General features: G+C 39.8%; 1 protein-coding gene and 2 long non-coding RNA genes across 7 annotated transcripts in view; 1 reads left to right on the top strand and 2 right to left on the bottom strand.

Annotated features, from left to right (window-relative positions):
• The window catches only part of spock1 (SPARC (osteonectin), cwcv and kazal like domains proteoglycan 1), a 96325-nt gene that overhangs the window by 45499 nt on the left and 31184 nt on the right, over window positions 1–19642 (bottom strand). The gene's annotated exons all lie outside the window — the stretch shown is intronic.
• Window positions 9461–13989, bottom strand: LOC123957543. 3 transcript variants are annotated; one of them, XR_006821814.1, is made up of 2 exons: window positions 13854–13989; window positions 9461–9660 (listed from the first exon to the last, which is right to left on the bottom strand). It is a non-coding gene; the product is annotated as an uncharacterized LOC123957543 (long non-coding RNA). The 3 variants fall into 3 exon arrangements; XR_006821815.1 differs by having other exon boundaries at window positions 13674–13989; XR_006821816.1 differs by lacking the exon at window positions 9461–9660 and adding an exon at window positions 13449–13588 and having other exon boundaries at window positions 13674–13989.
• LOC123957545 lies at window positions 14105–19564 on the top strand. 3 transcript variants are annotated; one of them, XR_006821820.1, is made up of 4 exons: window positions 14105–14243; window positions 17112–17441; window positions 19246–19352; window positions 19494–19564. It is a non-coding gene; the product is annotated as an uncharacterized LOC123957545 (long non-coding RNA). The 3 variants fall into 3 exon arrangements; XR_006821818.1 differs by having other exon boundaries at window positions 17112–17412; XR_006821819.1 differs by lacking the exon at window positions 17112–17441.

Raw genomic sequence — 19642 nt, forward strand, 5'->3', positions numbered from 1 at the left:
CCACCCGAGGCATCCTCCCATAACCACGGTCCCTAACCCCCATCACATTACTGTAGTTCAGTGATCGGGGTGTGGAAAGCCATGTAGAGAAGGGTCTGCCCCATGATTTACTCATCATGTAAATCAGGAAAGAATGGCAGAGACCGGCGTGGAGGTGGCGTGTGGTGCTTAAGAAACCTTTCATCAAGCTACCACTAGCCTGTGGTGTCTGCTCCTCCCGTGGCCAGTTGATGTTGAGCTTAGCCACGGCTCTAGTCACCACCTCCAGCAGCACGTCATAGTCGGGCGCGGCCAGATGACGCCGCCCCGACACCCGGAAGTCATCGTCCACTGCGCTGAGCACGTCCGCCTCCTCGGAGTCGGATTGCTGCAGCGTCTCCGGATCCAAAACCGCGAGCGGGAGAAGCCGAAAACGGGCTCCCGAACGAGGAAAGTAAGCGTCGGAGCCAGCGGATGAAGGTCGGGAAAAAGCCTCAGCCGTCCCGAAATCCTCCGACAGATCACGCTGTGAACCCATGAGTGAAGCCGCCGGGCCGCCTCAGCGGCCGCAGGGCCCACGCCACGGGGAAAACACATCCGGCCATCCTCGGAAAGAGAGCCATGCGGGACCTCAGTACCCGCACGGAAAGGGCTTCGCAACGGGCGCAGGCAGCCCCCTCGAGAGCTGCCCGGGCGTGCTCCATCCCCAAACATGAGACACACATCTCATGAGAATCTCCATCCGTGATATACCGAGGGCAAGAAAAAACACACCTTCTGTACATCTGGTTGCCGGACATGCTGGTAGACTTCTTCTTCAGGTAAGACACACTGCTTGTAGGACTGGAGCTTTCTTCAAACAACATACAGAGCGCCTGCTGAATAAAAAAAAGCTAATGATGAGTGTGTACAGGTGTGCTTTATACTCCTCCGGTTATTCCGTCACACCTTACCGTTCTAGCAACAGGCCAATAGGATTGGAGTGATTTCATTCACGTTCAGACCTGCTTCGCCTAGAGGCGTTCCCATAGTGTCGTAACCGACGCAGTTCGAGTTCCCTCGAAGGGGAACCTCCATATGCCAGCAGGTGTACATTGACAGAAATCAGGATACTGTGACATGTGACAACACCAGGTTTCTGATAAATCTCAGGTGCAGTTGCTTCCTTAACGCAAGTTATGTAAGACAAACAATAAACAATGTAATGGTGATTCACATGCTGATATAGAGGAAAAAGTCAGACAGTGGTTATTAGGAACGCATCGATCCAATATGCCGGATCGGTATCAGGTGATCGTTGTCTGGCAGATGTGGTCGGTACACATAAATAGACTTTCTTCTCTTTCATGAACCACAGAGTAACTAAGTTGGAACAGAAATTAATAATTTTCTGGATATGAAAGAGTAAAAGCCAAACCTACACCCATGCAGTCAGTGAGAAAGCTACATAATTTCATAATTGTGTATATAAGGTTGATATGATCAAAACCATGGAAGACTCAAAGCAGGGCATAAGAAGTGTTAATGTTAATGTACTCATTGCTTGCACTGCAGCAAGATGTTACTTGTAAAAAAAAATGCTAACATGGGTAGCCAAACCAGTGTTTTTTGTGAAGACAATTTAAAAAGTTCTTTCAGTTCTGTGATGACCTCTTCTTTCTGTCTTCTGGGTTTACAGCAGGTCAACCCAAGTTTAAAGTGATGGGCCTGAGATTTTATCTGATAGCAGATCCCTGAGGAAGGCTTTGACAGGAAGAGGTAGAGAAGGAACAGAATTGATTCAGATAGGGAACCAAAGTGGGAATGGCTTCTGTCCAATTGGCTTCTCTCAGCAGTAGTAACCTTCACTGAACGTGTGTGTGTGCATGCGCTTAATCTCTCAAGTTGGTATTGGTTTGCACAAATTCTTGCATTAACATTAAAATAGGCAAAGCCATGCCCGAAGTGCTGACTGAAGATGTCATAATCAGGGGATGAGGATGCAAATCTGGCCTCTCGGTGGAAACTAAACAGCATTAAAAATTTACTGTGTACTTTATGCATTTTATTCATGGGTCTGGAACCTTGCCGAATTCCTTCCCTCCCTCATATTTTCCCCATAGTCTCTAATTCATTCCCCGCTCCTCCTCCTCTCGTTCCTTCCTCTCCACCAAGTCTCTGCTCTCCTCCTTAGGCTGCATACTACTTATAGACAATTCTGGTCTGGGATCTGATAAAAGAGTACATTCAATGAGCCTGTTCTTGTAAGAAACGCTGTCCTCATCAGTAGGGAAAGAAATATCTGATTTGTGAAACATAAAAGTGTGCAAAGTCACCCAAGTCAGTCAAGCTCATCAATTGAATAAAATGACACCAAAACTTTAAGATAATTTTACCTAACCCAATAAAAGCATATCAAAATGTAGGACTCTCGAGTTTTATACATTGTTATGTAATTGAAAATGCTTTTCAAAGGGTGTCACACGAACCTCTGACAGAATATACTGACTTGATGTATAGCGTAGCACTTTTATATAGTAAAACTTCTTGAATCTATAATTTGCTAAGTGAGGTCATGTAGGTTACCTTTAACTGGCAGAACAAACTGAGTATAAACTAATCTGTCAGAGCTGCCATTACTGCAGTGGCAGAGTCAAACTAAACACATTTATACCAACAGTCAAAGCAGTGCTCAGAGATCAGCATTTTGATTCTGAAGAAGACAGTAGTGCCAAATCGTTTTTTAATGCACAATGCTTATTACTTGCTAGCTTATGATTACAAATCAGCAAACTTTCAATCCATGATTTCTTGCAATGTAATCAGAATCGAAAACACAAAAAACTGTAAAAGTGGAACTTTGGCCAGGAAACATGTGCAGAGTGTACCCAGCCCAGCTTGCAATAGATCATCAGCAGCACAAACAGGCAGATTTTTAGGTTTTTAGAGGTCCCTACTTGGCCTGTTGTCAGCATGCTGCTCAGAATTGTAATGTGAGGATTGAATGGAGATGAATAAAGGTGAAATATATTTCATGGAGCAGAGTATTGGGGATTTTACATTCAGGTTTTTTTGGAGCAGCTAATAACAGCACAGAACATTCAGTGCGATTTGTTCATTTGCAGTCACATCATCTATTTCAAACTTGCTTTGGCTTATAACCTTTATTTCAATAGCACTTGATAACTATATTTTCAACCTGTAATGTAACATGTTCTTCCGATGGCATATTAGATATAAAAAATTTAAGCAACAAATTTACAAGAAAAAACTCAACACAATTTTTCCAATGTGCTTGTGTTATTAAAGGCCCTGTACTCTATTTAAAGCAGGGTACGCATATGTTAATAACAACAGCCGTCACATCTAAGCTACTGTCACCAACCAATTTTATGAGATACTTCCAAAAGCATAACAAACTGGGGAATAACTGCATCTCTAAATGACAAGAGATGACACATGCTTTCAAGTTGCATCTTTGCAGTCTCTCATATCTGCCACAGTGTCTGAAAGCTCCACCTTCTCTCTTATGTATGCACTGACTCTTGTCTTGTATTACGTATTAATGACTGAAAAATTTTTGAAACAATTGTTTTTCTCTGAATATTACTACTCCCCCCCACTTTTTAAAAAAATATCTATAATGGCCCTAAGATGCAGTTGCATGTTCTACAGGATCTCTCGGACATACTAAAGGGTAAAAAATAAAATATTTTACTTGCATGAAAGCATTACTGCTTTAGTTTACAAGTGGGATGCAATGCCGTCAACCCAAATGTATCTATAGCTGATCTGTGAAGTAGTTCAGAGAATGGAGAAAAAGAATGGTGCTTTATAGTAAAGCAAAGGGAAAATGAGCATAGATTGAGGATTTTAAGAACAAGAGGCAAGAGGAAAGAGGAAAGAAGAGTTGAATGAAGGAATGTCCTCAAGGAACAAAAGAGAGAGAGAGAGAGAGAGAGAGAGAGAGAGAGAGAACAGAGATGGGCGTTTGCTCTCTTGCAGAGCAGCTCCACTGGAATCTTTCCAGTATTCGTGTCTCTAGCCTCAAGATTGACAGGCAGCATCTCATTTATATGAACAGACAGGTAACACTGAATATTACATGTGGCGCTGAGAAAAATCAAGCAGCGTGTTACTACACACATACATATTTTGCACATACACTGCAGTTTGCACCTGCATTTGTTGATAGCTAAACAAACTCAATTTAATAGTTTATCGGAATGTCCCCAACCTTTCCTGCCTGCTCCCTCTGTCTTATTTGCACTCTCTGTCACACACACACACTTAGGCTAAAAACAAACGTGGCTCTATCATATTACAACAGTGAATTCCTTCTGACTGTAAAATTATGTGAGGCTCTGGCTAGCAAATGACAACATTTGTATTCACAGCCAATCCAGCTTCTCTAAACTGAGACAAACGACTTCTTTTCTTTCTGCTTACGTCCCCCCTTCTCCTCTTAGCTTTCTATTTTTATAGCCTCCCTCATTCATCAACTCTCTTCCTCTCTCTTCTATTCCTCTTTTTTTCACTGCTGAAAACATCCCTCAACTGAACAATGTGGCTCAAAGCTGAACATCAAAAAACATGCTTTCCTCTTCATTCTGTCCTTTTCTTTTCACGTTAATGAGGCAAAAACCTTCACTGAGCAGTCTGTTATTCAGTATATCTTCCCATCTTTGCACCCTTCAGATTTCTTTCTTATTTCCAATATCCTCTCCGAACTGGCTTCCTTTTCTTTTTTCTCGTACTTTCTCTAAGTTTCAGGATATTGAACATGAAATTCAATTTATTAGGAGAGAAGAGTGGTGGAAAGAGGAGAGAGATAGGGTTAGTTTAACAAGAAAAGTGTAGTGAAGAGAGAGGGGGAACTAGGAAGAAAACTAGAGTTGGAATAAACAAAGCAAAAGGGAAAGACAAATGAAGAGACTGGTGATGGAGCTCTGAGAAACAGCAATCTTTGCACATTCCCGGTGCGTGAATAGAGGGTTTCAAGCAGCACTAAAGAAACAGAATGAGGAGCACACAAAGAGTAGAAATGACAGAAAACAGTCGAGAAAAAGAGAGTCGTGTAGATGAATGGCACTTTAGACCCTAAATGACCAGTTGTCAGGGTGCAGTCACATTTCCATCCAAATGCCATGCTTTTTAAGAATATTTTGAATGATGCAAAAAAAAATAAAAATCAAATGAATGGGAAGGGTTTCGATTTTGCGTGTGAATAAAAGGCACTCTTAAAGGCAAAAAGGAGTAAAGAAATGTATTGTGTGAGCTACAGTATGTGACTGAATTTATGTGGAATTATTTGACAACAAAATCCCTTTTACCTAAAGTGAGTGATTAATCTTAATAACAATTGTATGTGCATAGAAACCAGCTAATGAAGGAAAGAAGAGAAAAACTGAAGTAGAATAAGGCTTACTGTAATATCTACCCTATGTTGGGCTCACTTTGTACATTTTTGGATTTGTATAGTCAAAAATGATACTTATTTGATGCCTAAAAGATTCCAGAGTAATCTGGAGACACGATCGGGGAATGCTCCAATTGTTGTTTTCTTGTTATCTGAAGGTACATGAAACATTAAAATGAATTGTCTTTTGCATGCAAAGAAATATCTCATACCTCAGATGGATAAGAAAGGATACATTTTGGGCAGCACTTATTTTCATTATTGATTAATCTGTCTATTATTTTTTTTCTATTATAATACTTTAGTCATTAAAATGTTAGACAATTGTGAAAAATGTCACAATTTCCTTGCCAATGATTTCTTTAATTTGCTTGTTTTGTCTGACCAGATGTTCAAAACCTAGAGATATTAAATTAAAAAAAAAAAAAAATCATTTCATTCCATCTAAATTCATATCATCATTTCATATCATCTAAACTATTATAATTACTATCATGTTTATGTTTGCCAGGTATTGTATGTGCCAATACTTTTGTATATTTTGTCAAGAACCCATACCCCATCATTGAGTTAGCGAATGAGTGAAGAACTGACTGACTGCTTGACACAGTGGCCAAGTCAGTAAAGGACAAGGATAAAGAGAAAAGAGGCAGAAGAAAATCTCAACCATGTTCAAGTTCAAGTTAAACACAGTGACAGAGTAAGAACTGAGGAGAATGAGATCAAGGCAGATGCAGAAGGAAAGTGACAAGGAAGAAATTCAAAGACTGAAACATTTTGCTTGTGATCCAGACATTTTCTCCACATACCTAGCTAAGTCTCATGTTTGTAACCGTTCCCAAGTCACTTTTGGCTGTCAGAAGAGCATGTCTTCGCTGTGTAAGCCTTACAACAGCTCACAGGCGAGTCTAGGTCAACCTACATCTAAAGCTGGGGGTGACACAGGCTGGTGGACACAGTGTAAAAAATAATAGATAAGAAAGCATGCCACTAGATTAGCTTGACAAGGCTGCAGGTTTGCTGCCTGCTGCCCCTGGCTGTTTGGCTGAGGAAACGGGTTGCAAAGAACAATAATAGGAAGTGCCCTTTCTTGTCTTTTTGTCTACTTGACTACAGGTCTGTCAGACTAGTGTACTGTGAGTACGAGTCCTTGATTTTCTTATCTGTGAGGTGAGCTCCACCAGCAAGTGTGCAGCCACAAGCTAGATGATGATGAATAGACTCTGCTGCTGCTGGCTGCTAACAGTCTCAGTTCTCACATATAACCTTTCCTTGGTGTGAAAAACAAAGCTGTAGCTGTCTCTTTTCCCTGCTCCAGGAAAAATACAAAACAGCTTGCTCTGAACATTTCAGCTTCCTCTAGCTGACAGATGTTGACATTGTCACTGTTGAGCAGAAAATTATAAATATATGCTGCTTCCGACTTGTTCTTGTTGTGCTTTCAATACATCTAAATACGCAAAGCTGAATAATGTGAAAGTGGTACAGAAATTATATTTCGAAAGAAGCAGCGGAAATCCCAGAGAGATCTTTCTCTTTTTTTTTTTACTCTCTTTCTGCTTTCTATTCGGAGGCTAGATCTTCATTTTGTTGCATTTGAGGAAACCTCGGCTGATATAAAAAGATACATTGGCTGTAATTGTATCCACATATTTGCATTGATGAACCGCAAGAAGGCTCCAGAGTGGAGATAAATGAAAATGCAAAAGAGTAAAGCACCAAAAAATTAGTGCAAAGGAGGCAAAAGACATAATATATGCATATGGCATCAATGTTTTTCTCTCTCTAAGTGTGTCCCTCTGCAAGAGAGTTACTACGCTTTACATCTATTGAGTCTCACTGTGAAAATGTCTGAAAAGTGGAGGAAATTAGGCAAAAGGAGTGTGATAGGGCCCCTCATAGACGTCACTTACAGCTGTGCATTTGGGCAAATTTTGTTCCAAGTTCACATGCAGAATTCAAATACTCTGATTTAAATTCACTAAGCTAACAGCCTATACAAAACTATCCTATCTTTTTTAAATACCATCCTATCTGACGGAATCCCTCTGCTCCTGTCAGTATCCCACAGTGATAGTGCAGCCGTGGCGGCGGGCCAAGTGTTAAGCCAATCATACACAGGCTCTCTTATCTGTCTGTTCCACTGGGGAAACAAGGGAAGAGCTCAGGAGGACGGCGAGATAAATGTCCTTTCTTTACTGCAAGTGCATTACTCTGCTCTGTTTAATGCTTTTCTCCTCCTCCTCTCTTTCCACCACTTCAGTCCCCCTTTGCAGACTTTCCTCCTCCCTCTACATGTTTGAGCTGTCCCAAACCACTCAGAGCAGTCCTGCGCTCAGCTTCTCCTCACTTCCCCCTTTTCACCAACTCCTTCCTCGGTTGTCTTATTTCTGCTCTGACACTTTCTGTCTTTCTTCTTGTTGTCTTGTTTTGTTGTCTGTTCACAGAGTAAATGCCAGTAGAAAGTTCAAAAGAGGCCTGTGGGAAGAAGCTCTCATGTCTTACTGTGTGTGTATGTGTGTGTGTGTGTGAGTGTGTGTGTGTGTGTGCTAATACAAACCTGTCTCTAAGGCTTTGTCAAACTAAATGCAAGTCAAATGAATGCAGACAAAACATCCACATCAGGCCCCACACTAAACACTAAACTTTTCACAAAGTGTTTTTATGTAGCTATATGCGAACAGGAAATAACCATTTGTCTGTTTTTCACTTTGTTATGGATAAATTATAGTCATAATAAATAAATATAATATAGTTTTTTTCAATGGGTGGGTTTTTCTGGAGGTCATCCAAACTATATACATAGTTGAAGCTGAGCTCAGCCATAATCCAAACCAGTAAATACTGTATATCCACTTCCACAAGCGCTGTGAGATAACTGTTGTTGTGATTTGGTGCTATATAAATAAAATTGAATTGATTGTATATAAAGGCAGTGTTACATACACCGATCAGCCATAACACCTGCTGGTCATCATGTTATGGCTGCCCATGACCCTGTCGCCGGTTCACAGATTTTCTCTCCTCGGACGACTTTTGATAGGTACTGACCACTGCAGACCGTTTTGGAGATGGTCATCAATCTATCATAATTTGGCACTTGTCAAAGTTGCTCAAATCCTTACGCTTGACCATTTTTCCTGCTTCTAACACATCAACTTTGAGGGCAAAATGTTCACTTTCTGCCTGCCTATCTCTCTCATATATATATATTTAGAGTAATTCTGATGCCTGAACAAAAAGGCTGATATTCGTGTTGAATATAAAAATCTTGCTGAGATCAGATCTCACCAAATAAATGCGCCACATATACAGTATAGTACTTGTGCTACATTTAAACGTGCAGAATATTTTCAGTTTGCAGGAATTAGTATTGCAACTAACAAATTCTTTTCTAATTAATCTGCTGAATATTTTCTCCATTAATCAAAATCAAAAACCTGTGAATGTTTCATAATTTCCTAGAGCCCAAGGTGATGCCTGCTAATTTCTTGTTCAACACCCAGAGACATTCAACTTACTTTAAGGTAAGAAAAACACTGAAAGGCAGCACGTCCTCAGAGATTCTGGAGGATTCAAATGTTTAGCATTTTTGCTTAAAATGGACTTATCAAATCAAAATAGTTGACAAGATGTGATAATAATTCAAATGGAATAATATTTCTCCAAAGGTATGTTGCAATTATTTGTGTATACAAGCACTGACAGAAGTAATTTTAAAAAATCCTGCACACCTCTACGCACCCTGCAAATTGCTGTGTGAAGTGGGTGTGAATGTTGGATTGTTGGTTTTGGTAAGCTACAAATATTATCAGACAATTGTGATGTTGGAAAGACATTGGGGGAGGGGCTTTCTGAAGCTGTTGTCAATCTAACAAGCACTTTATTTGAAGCATTTATTGACCCCTTTATACTGTAAATCCTCAATTTGTATCTTATTTTTCTTTAAGGTTGATCAGCATGTGTAGTATTTCTTACCAGAAACAATAGAGCTGCTGGGCAAAAGCAAAATAAGGGTGTTTGTGTCATGGTTTGAGGTGTGGAGAAGGTTGGTGGACTCAAATGCAGGACACATAGAGGAGGTATAGTTCAAAAGGTTTATTAAAACGAACAAAAGGCGAGCACACTTACTGGCAGGGTGGCTGACACACAGAGTCCAAAAACCAAGGTAATCCAAATAGAAATCCAAATCCAAATCCACAGAAACAGGGTGACGAGCAGGGCAGGCAAAAGCGATACAACACGAGACAGAGCGTCTACACGCTACAATGCCCAAACGAAGACTGAGGGGAAACAAGCAAGGATATATACACAGGGTTAATGAGCTGGGAGGAGGTACACAGGTGATGGACAGGCTAAAAACGACACAGGCAGGTAGAGAGAGAGCAGGGGAAAAGAGAGAGACTGGCATGCAGAGTGATAACTGGGGGAACAGACATGACACAGGTCACAGAACACATAACAGATCACCAAGATCTGCTACCAACAATGAATACAGACTGAAGCAGGGATTAAAGAGAACACAGAGCAGACAAGGGCAAAAATAACACAGAAGTACACAGACCAAAAGTAAACACTAAACATGAACGAAACGAGAGAAACAGAGGCAGAACAGAAGGACACATGAAACGATGGCAAAACCCAGAAACCCACAGGGGAAAAAATACAACTCATAACAGTTTCTATGTTTAGGAAAGGAGTATCAAAACTATTTATGTACAAGAATACTGTAAACTTTCCTTGATTTCCATATTTATCACCGAAGGGTGCATCTTGTACAAGGAAACAACACGGCGTAGGGCAAAAGCCAAGATCTGATCCACAGTAAGACAACTTGGCCATAACAACAGATCCCACACATGCACACACACACAAACACGGACAAATAATGTGTTTTTTTTAGACAAACCCAGCATTACTGCCGCTTGAGAACAGAAAAGAGGATTTTAAGCAGGATAGCACTCTGGACAAATATCTCCTTCACTGTTACACCCACTGTCATATAAACACAATGGGAAAACAGCAGCCTGCATTATGTCTGTTCAAAGTAAGTAGTAAAGAGTACCAAGACTAGTCATTGAGCCCCCCCCCACACACACACACGCACACACACGCACAAACAGCTCTACCACCCACAGCAGCCAGGAGCTAATTTCACACAGTCCCACAGGAATTTAAAAGGCTTACTCAGGAACGGAGTCAGTGAGGGAAACAAAGGGAAAAGTGGGAAAGGTGCTGATGAAGGAAAATAAGGAGAATAAATTGGAAGAGCGAATGCAGGATAAAAAGCACAGAGATGGAGGAAAGGAGAAGAGCATGAAGGAGAGAGATGAAGCAAACGTGGCGGTGCTGATTTAAGACGTCGTAGCAGAGTACTTCAGGTTAGCTACAGCTGAGAAGCGTCTTTATCTAACTAAGCCCACTCCATCAAAACTAAAGCCCACACAAGAAATGCACTTGATCCTTTTATCATATTTCAAGATGAATGGTACAGATATTGTTCTGTCAACACTGTTCAAGGCTCAATTCCATAGTGTTTCATTAGATCACAACTCAGTTTGTGAAAGTAGAGTTTAGTTTGTTTTTTTAAATGTTATATACTGATGTTGTTTAAGATAGACTTTTATTGATCCCACACTGGGGAAATTTACTAAAGTTTTGCTGGTGTGTCTTTTTTGTGATTTTGTCAGTTGTTTGATTTTCAAGTGTATTTCTTTCATTAGGGATTCATGACAGTTATGATACAGTGCAGTTTGGAAGTGATTTATCAAAATGGCCTCAGTGATGATGAACACACGCCATTGTCAATTAACTGACAAAAAATAATCATCACTTACCTGTTAGTAAAACATTAAAAATATATGATGAAAAGTCATGAATAATTCACCTTAATTACTGACTTACTTGAACATGTTGCAAATTAATTACTTATATATGAGGAGAAGTAGTAGACTTTTCCATATTGTGACAAATTAGGCCTATTATTGTGATGATTAAAAACTTAAAAGGTAAGTGTTTTACAGTGTAAACCCGTTCTATCCCAGTCAACATTGTGGTCCAGTAGGTCATTAAAGAGAGGGAGCCAACCAAACAGAGGAACAGAGCTCTTTTAGGATCAGTAGGGCGCATGAACCCAGATGGTGTTTGACCTTTTCCAGTCTGAGCGGTTAATCCTGTCAGATCTGTTTCCAGGGGGTCAGTCTCTTCTGGATCATCATAGCCACAAATCCCAATTCATGAGTGGAGCAGAATTCCCCAACAAAAGAGATGCAGGCACACCCGTGAGCACACATACAATAATACCTTTGCATCCATTAGCAAGGCAGTGGACAGTGCTAGGTATCAATACTATTTTGGGTACACACCAAAATGCCTACATAGCAGCAAGCATTGAAAGATGGCAAGTAAAGTAAGTACCAGAAGCTGCCATTTAATATTCTTAGCCTTAGCCTTTAAGCTTCTTCTGTTTAGACATCATAAACATTTGAGAACTTTGGCTAAATGGTTTTACAGAAAAATATGTTTCAGTTTCTCAAAACAAGGTCCTGAAAAAAAGTGTCATTTTTGATACCAACTTTCACAAACAGTACTGGCACCAGTATCACAACATTTTAAACAACACCGAGGTCTTCTTTCTGTCTCCTCACCTACGGCACCGTCTCCACACTGGACCAGAGCAACACAGAACCAAACGCATTACCTTCTTCAGACATAGTCCGGAGAGCGAAAGAGACAGAACCACACACAAAATTGCTGTGTTTTCCTCATCGACTCTCTCAGTCTAACCTGCTATTATCTCTACTCTCTCTCGACAAACAAACAACACCAGGTCCCTAACAAGGCCACATGGGGATTGGCCCTTCCAAGTGGGTGATCTCTACTTTGATTGGCTGAAGGATGCGCTTTCACTCTGCAGGGGTGATACAGTGACATTGTGTTTTTTTCTTCTAATCAGAATCTCTTCATTGCAACCACTTCTGGATAATTGTACTGTATGGAGGGGTCCTATTACTATTCCTTCAATCGAGTCATGTCGGAAATGACTAAGAAAAAGGTCCTTCTTTTTTTTAGTTAACAAAAACAAAATCAAATTTAATGAGCCCTCCTGGGACAAGCACCCTCCCACTGCTTTCATTGGTCGATAGAAGCCTTATTTTACCCTTTTTGAGGCGAGGATTTTCATCCGTTCCTTACAAACCCAATTCTTTTGTTCACCTGTTTGTGATGATGTATAGCTCAGTCAGGGAGCATTAAGAAAGTCCTATGTTTTTTGGCTTTTGGTTTCATACTCCTTTCAGCAATAGAGCCGCTTGCAGAGAGAATCACACTTGGCTCAAGCTTTACAGTGTAATATATACATTCAGTATATTGTAGATAAACATCAATACTGACGACTGATGATCTTTTGATGTATTTAACTAGGAGAAATCTTTGACTTTTGTGACTATTCAGTGGTCTCAGGATATAATATATAATAATTAGCACAGACTTATAATACAAGAAGGTTTTATATCTTCCAAAGTTAGAGGGTAGGTTTAAGGTGTCAGATCAAGAATTATATTATCTTGCCACTCAAGCCTTTTGCCTAATGAATCTATTGCTCTTTACTCTATAACTATATTATAGAGTAAAGAGCAATAGATTCATCCTCCATTCTCTTTTAATATATATATTTTTAAAGGATTAAAACATTTTTACAAATCTCTCAACTTTACAGTAAAAAACTTAGCAGCAACATGGAGAAAAATAAAGAGTATGAGATGATATAACTTCCAAAAAATAATTCTTTATGGAACAATCCTTGGATAGCTCCTCAAAATGTCCCATGTCAAGTGTCACAATCTCACCCTGATTCTTGACTTTTTTTTTTTTTTGCATGAATGGAAACAAATATATTCCTTGGACTGATTTTCAAAATAAGTTTTGTCTGATTTTAGAAGATTTTACCAAGATTTTATGAGAACAGATCAATTAAGCCATAAAGTTAAAAAACATGATATAAATATATCAGGGAACTGCATTTATGGATTCAATGATGGAGTCATGAGATCATTCACAAGAATTCACAAGATTTGGTTTGATATAGAACATTAGTTATCAGAGATATTAGGGGGACATTTAATTCAATCAATCTGTATACTTCCAAATATCTAACATGCAACAGCGAAGTACATGCTGAGAAGGATTGTTGTCAGTTATATTTAAGAAACACTGGAAAAAATAAGTATATTATTATTTGAAAATGGAAAAGACAAAAGCTAATGAACAAATAGCGAAAGAAATAAAAATATAGTACATTTCAGCTCATTATTTAGCTGTCCGGCTGTTGATAGCGTCGTTTTCATCACATGCCCAGATTGACCTTGAACCACCACACCCATCCATCCATCGGTTTATCCATCATTTCACTGCTATTCATAAATAGTAGGAATGGCTTTGTTGGATTGGATTGTGTGTTTAAGTGTGCACCTCATACCTGATGTTCTGTGAGACAGCACCACCAACATCACTGTAGCCTGGGATTGTCACGCCGTTCATAGTAAAGGAGGGTTACTGAAGTTAAAGCTGAGTCAGCACGGCTCATTTCAAGTTCAGTGTGTTGGAGTGTAGAACTAGAACTGTAGAACACAACATGTTCTGGACTAACTCTTTATGACAGCACTGTTGGATTCTAGACTGTTGTCTCGCTGTGACGTCATAGCTACATTCTAAACACAGCAGCTGCTTTCACGCCTTCTCCAGCTGGTGGTTTAAAGCCAAGCCATGTGCTCTGATCTGGAAGTCCGTGTCGTAATTCTTGAGCCATTCGCAATGTTAATTATTCTGAATTCAACATGCATGCAACAGTAAGAGTGAACTTCCTGCAGTAAGTAAAAGCTCTTGTTACTCTCTCACTCAGCTCTCGGTTCGGAACCACAGTATCAGTCCAGTCACTCGTCTTTCAGCTGTGCTGCAAAGGAGGTGCTTTTTACACGCATCATTGACTTGAGTCTCTCCAGCTGCTCACTGGAAACGCTGTATTTCTACACTCGGTAGCAACAGAGTTTAGTGGCTTATTCGCCGTTTTATTTCCGCTTAGATCAGTCAAGTCAGGCTTAATGCTTCTATTAAAATCCTTCTTTCTAGCTGTGTAATTATGGGATCAGTATAATTAGACTGAAAACATGAGGCTGATGCTAAAGATACTGTGGCTTGAAGCAATCCATTCTCTTTAAACAACAGTGACTCCTCTGAGGAGCACTTTTAGAGTTCTTTCAGAGTGCTTGAAGCTTGAAGCTTTTACACAAAATCTCTCTGGATTGAGATGTTCTGTAAAGAACGCCTACGCCCCTCACACACTCTTCCTGTCATGCTGTGGATACAGTAATTCAGTCAGGGTGACGGAGGAGCTTAACAACATTTCCAGAAACCTTGCTGTAAATGCAGATTTGTTTTGGTTTAAGGAGTCAGGAGAGTAGGGTTTAGAGAGCTGCAGAGAATAACCAACAAGATCTACTTCATTCACTTAGACAGACAGCCTGTTTGATATTCAATTCAAGGCCTGAAATGTGCTGTGTAGGCCTGTCAGGTGTGTTCTCTTCAGACTCTTTATCAAATAAGATCTACAAAGAAAGCGTGATGACATGTAGTCTGTTTTTCATCATTTTCATTTGGAACGTATCCTGCTCTTCACAGATAAAGAAAAAGAAAATGACAAGGGACACATTTCCGCTGCTAGTTGTCATTGTTGTCATTTCCCCGCCCCATTCACTTGTGATTTCCTTTCCCTTCTGAAAAGCCAGCTGATACTGAAAAACGCCAACACATCTATTTATCATGTTATCTTTTCTTCCATCTCTCCCTAATGGCTGTTAATAGTAGTAAGTTTTTCTCTCTCTGTTTTTTCTCTTCTTTCCCTCCACAAATTATTTCTGTGATTATAGGTCTTAACCTGTGTTTGTGTGGGGGGTTTAAGCACTTTTCTTGCAGGACTGCACTTGAAGCTCACATTCACAAAGCATCGTGTGTGAAACAAGAGGAACATATTCTGTAGAATAGTCTCATTTCTGAACCCGGGCCTCTGCTTTGAACAATATGAACATTATGGTAAATGTAAAGTGTAGTTTTAAAACCTGCAAGGACATAAAAAACAAGACTATGCTACACTTGAAAGAGGTAATAACATTCATCCTCCTACAAATGAAATGTTAAATTCATAAGCAATAAAATCCATCCTTAATTCAATACTACATTGCTGCTGCAGCCTTACTTGGTCTGGTATGCCCAGTAGCTTATGGTGGCTAATGTTAGCTCATTTTTAGCCAACTTATGGCAGAAAATGGTGCATAATGGACATTACTGAGTCAGTTCAGTGACTTTCCTTTACTTGCATGCTAGTGTTATGCTACAGTATGTAGTCATAGTCTCAGTTTACAGTGAACACAATTTACAAGCATAATATTACTATTATACACTATAAGGCTGTTTCTACATTGAAAGATTGAGATGCCTATGGTGGGAGTGGGGCTTTGAATGTACAAATATAAATTACAGTAATACAAACTGAGTTTTCATTGCAGCTAAATGAATATAATAAACTTTCTGAGCAAAAAAGAAGGAAATCAATAATCCCCTAAGCCATATCTTGTGTAATTTGGCTCAACAGGCATCAGCGAAACCTGTTCTGGAAATTAAGGAGAGGCAGTGATCATGTTAAAAGTGTGTGATAGTACAGTATACTGTGTATGATACTGCTCTTACAATTTTGTTTTATATGCAGTATGATACTTTTTCATTCATTTTATTTCTGTAGTCCTGAAATCCCCCCCAGAGCAATACATGCAACGGTTTTATGTTATATCTATATTTTATGATTTTATATTCATTGTAAAATTATATTTTATTACAAATTTCAACTCCTCCACATATATCCACCCACAAAATAGAAATATTGTTTACAAAAGCGCTCCACTTTGGTTTGACACTCTGGAAAAGGTGTGGACCAGATAAAGCTCCTCCTTCTCTCCTCCAGACTGCACATTCCACACAGAATCAGTTGAGTGGATGAAACATTGCGTCTGTGATGCGGCTATAGTCAATAAGCAGAGTAATCACAAACGCAATCATCATCACCATCATCACAACAGTTATGATCAACATAATCGGCATCATAATCATAAAGCTGACAGGGACGCTAATCAAAATGCTGATAGTAGAGTGGAAAAGTAATAGAAATGGATGTGAAGGCATTTATCTCCGTTTTAGAGCTGGAGGGTTTACTTTTTTTTTCTCGACTTCAAGACTTCCAAATGTGACTGAAGCGAGGGAGCCTCTTTTACATGTTGTGTGCCCGTGAGGCTGCAAGTTTGCTGCTATGTTTGCAACTGTGCATCTGAGCACCAGTGTGTGAACATGCGGGGCAAAGAATATGTGTGTCAGTGCAACAGGGAGAGAGACAGAGTCAATTTTGAGAGAGGATGTAGGAAATTGTTATGACTGAAAAGTTTCAGTGACGATAGTACTTTATATGGAAGAAATGCAATAAAAAGAAAACCACTGCAAAAACAAGAAAATATTCTAATCTGAGAGGCTGAAACTAGATGATTTTTTGCCATTTCTGCTTAATTATTTAAAGAAGTAATTGATAATTGGTAATGTCCAGGCTTACAAAGATATTTGAGTAAAATACCTTGTAAAATTCAGAATTTTTTGTGAAGACACTTTGACTCATGAGGTGTAATTTCTGCTCAACTAGGTGACATTTTGAGTGAGGCCGGACAGCTTCCCACCACCTGAAGACAAATCTGAGCAGCTCTTATCTTCTTCAAAACCTTTCCATCACAGTGACAGTGAGTCCTGGCCAGAAGTGCCAACCAAGGGTTTCAGCAGTGTTCACACAACAGCTAGCTCAAAGTTCAGTTCACACAGACTAAACTGCACTGGTGGTGATGGTGCAATGGATAAGACGCCTGCCTTTGGTGTGAGAGACCTGGGTTCGATCCCCCACTGTGATGCACCCACTGCTGTGTCCCTGAGCAAGACACGTTACTCCAGAGGTGTGCAACTTCTGATGTGTATAGCAATTGTAAGTTGCTTTGGATTAAAGTGTCAGATAAATGTAACTAGAACAGTTTTGAACTAAGTGGCATCCATTTATTGGGTTCTTTTCCTTTACAAAACGCTGTGAGTTTAACTTGGGTGAGGGAACTTTCAGGCTGTTGGCTCGCGGTCTTACCCTTTCTTAATGATTTCTAGTAATCATCATTCACTCACAGATATTTCCCAAGATTGGTCAGATACTTCATCTTGATGTGTCATTTCAAATTCATTGCCAAATCTATGACCGGTCAGATTCTGTGACCCAAATGGGAAGTTAAGCCTCAGGGCTTTCTTCCAGAAAGCTTGGTTATAGGCTTTCTAACATGTGGTTAACGTTGTGAAAGAGTCACAGTTTGGTTAGGTTTGGTCACCAAAACTACTTCATTAGATTTAGGGAAAAAAGATCATGGTTAGGGTTTAGACACAGAATCTGATGGATCACGGAATTTGGGCAATACCTGTCTGGCAGGCAGAGTGCCGTAAAACACAGCGCATGAATTAGTTGCTAACAGATTTAGTGCACCAAAACCATGAGCATGTTTAGAACAGAAAACCTTGACAACAGAGATTAAAGAGCCGAATGTGGCAGCTAATTTTCTTTAAGAACTGTTGATACTGAATTATGCAATAACACAGTGCTAAAATAAAGTGTCTGAAAATGTTTGACAAAATCCACAGGTGTATTGTGAGAAAGATTTGTGTCGGGATGAAAGGGCGCTCATCATCTCTCTGAAGTGCACTTGTTAAAAGTATAAGTCAATGAGGTCTGTTTTATCTCTGTGGATGACAACACATTAAGCTCCATATGGCTGCGGGCTGACGACAATTGGCGTTGGCGGCTTTTTCTTGCTTCAAATACGGATTTGATTGAAACCTCCACACTCCCAAACATATAACCAGTAACCATATTTATTAAACAACTTGCAACTGAAACTGCTCACTTTAATACATCAATTATATCAGCCTTTAAATTGAGTACTGCATCAAGGACAATCCACTCTTAAGGCACAACTGTGAACACAACCTATTAAAACAAATGCATTTACTTCCCTCTCATAGTGTGTGGAAAATTCAGATCATTATTGCCATTCTGATGTTTAGAGAAACTCTGCTTTCCTATACTGGAGTGCAGCAAAATCTCTCAAAAATTTCACTTAATTGCACTTAGTAACTCTAATGATAAGCCTGGAACCACTGCAGACATCACACACCTTCATGTTGTCATTGTGGCCAAGAATGGTTGCCAGGACAACAAGTACATTTTTGTTGTCACTGATAAAACAAAAGAGGACTATTTACAGTAGGTGCCCATGGTCACGATTACATATTTGATAGGTGTCAATTCTAACAGCCCTGATGAAACAACATTATATGTACTGGAGTCACGTGCCTTATTTATGTTGTGTGACATTTGTCGTCACAATATCTATCTGTGTGTGCTTCTTGCCACCAATGAGCTTTTGCACTGTGTCTACACAGGAGGCATTTCAGTGCCATTTTTCAGTCGGCTGTCTCACGTGTGTGCCTGAACACATCTTGTGTAGACATTGACAGAGCACTAAAGCTGCTGCTCGGCTAACACACTGCCTCGCCGGCACAGGCTGTGTGCACACTGTGTTACAGTAATGTCACGGTCACAGGTTGTCACTTGTCCATTTGATTGGTCAAGTCTTGTGTACCTGTGGCGTGACAGTAAGAAAACACAAATGGCAAAACAAAAAAAATCATCAGACTGACATTTCACATATCTCACCACAACTATAACGAACAAATGTTTTGCCTCTTCTCAGATGTACTAGGATGGGTGTGTTTCACTGCGGCAGTGTGCTCTGTTAAAGAACACAGTGAACAAATCAAAGAGAGGCTCACTACAAGTGTCACGAGGTCAGAGATCAAGGTAAAGTAAAAAAATAGTGCCACTGATGAAATAGCAATGCCTGCTGTATCTACTGTGTAATACAGTAATTTCAAGGTTCTTTAATTCACAGTAGGGATTTCCCCCCCATTTTCCATCCATCCATTTTCATTTTTAATTTAGGATTGAAGCAATAACCATTTCATTTGAAAATGAAGGACAGCAAAGGACAACGGTATCACACACACACACACACACACATACAGAGGGGATCCAACAAACCTTACCTAAAAAGGGGCAAAAAGGACAAAAGAAGAATAAGAACAAAGTCA

Source organism: Micropterus dolomieu, linkage group LG19 (assembly GCF_021292245.1).
Source record: "Micropterus dolomieu isolate WLL.071019.BEF.003 ecotype Adirondacks linkage group LG19, ASM2129224v1, whole genome shotgun sequence".
In the NCBI taxonomy this organism is placed as follows: Eukaryota; Metazoa; Chordata; class Actinopteri; order Centrarchiformes; family Centrarchidae; genus Micropterus; species Micropterus dolomieu.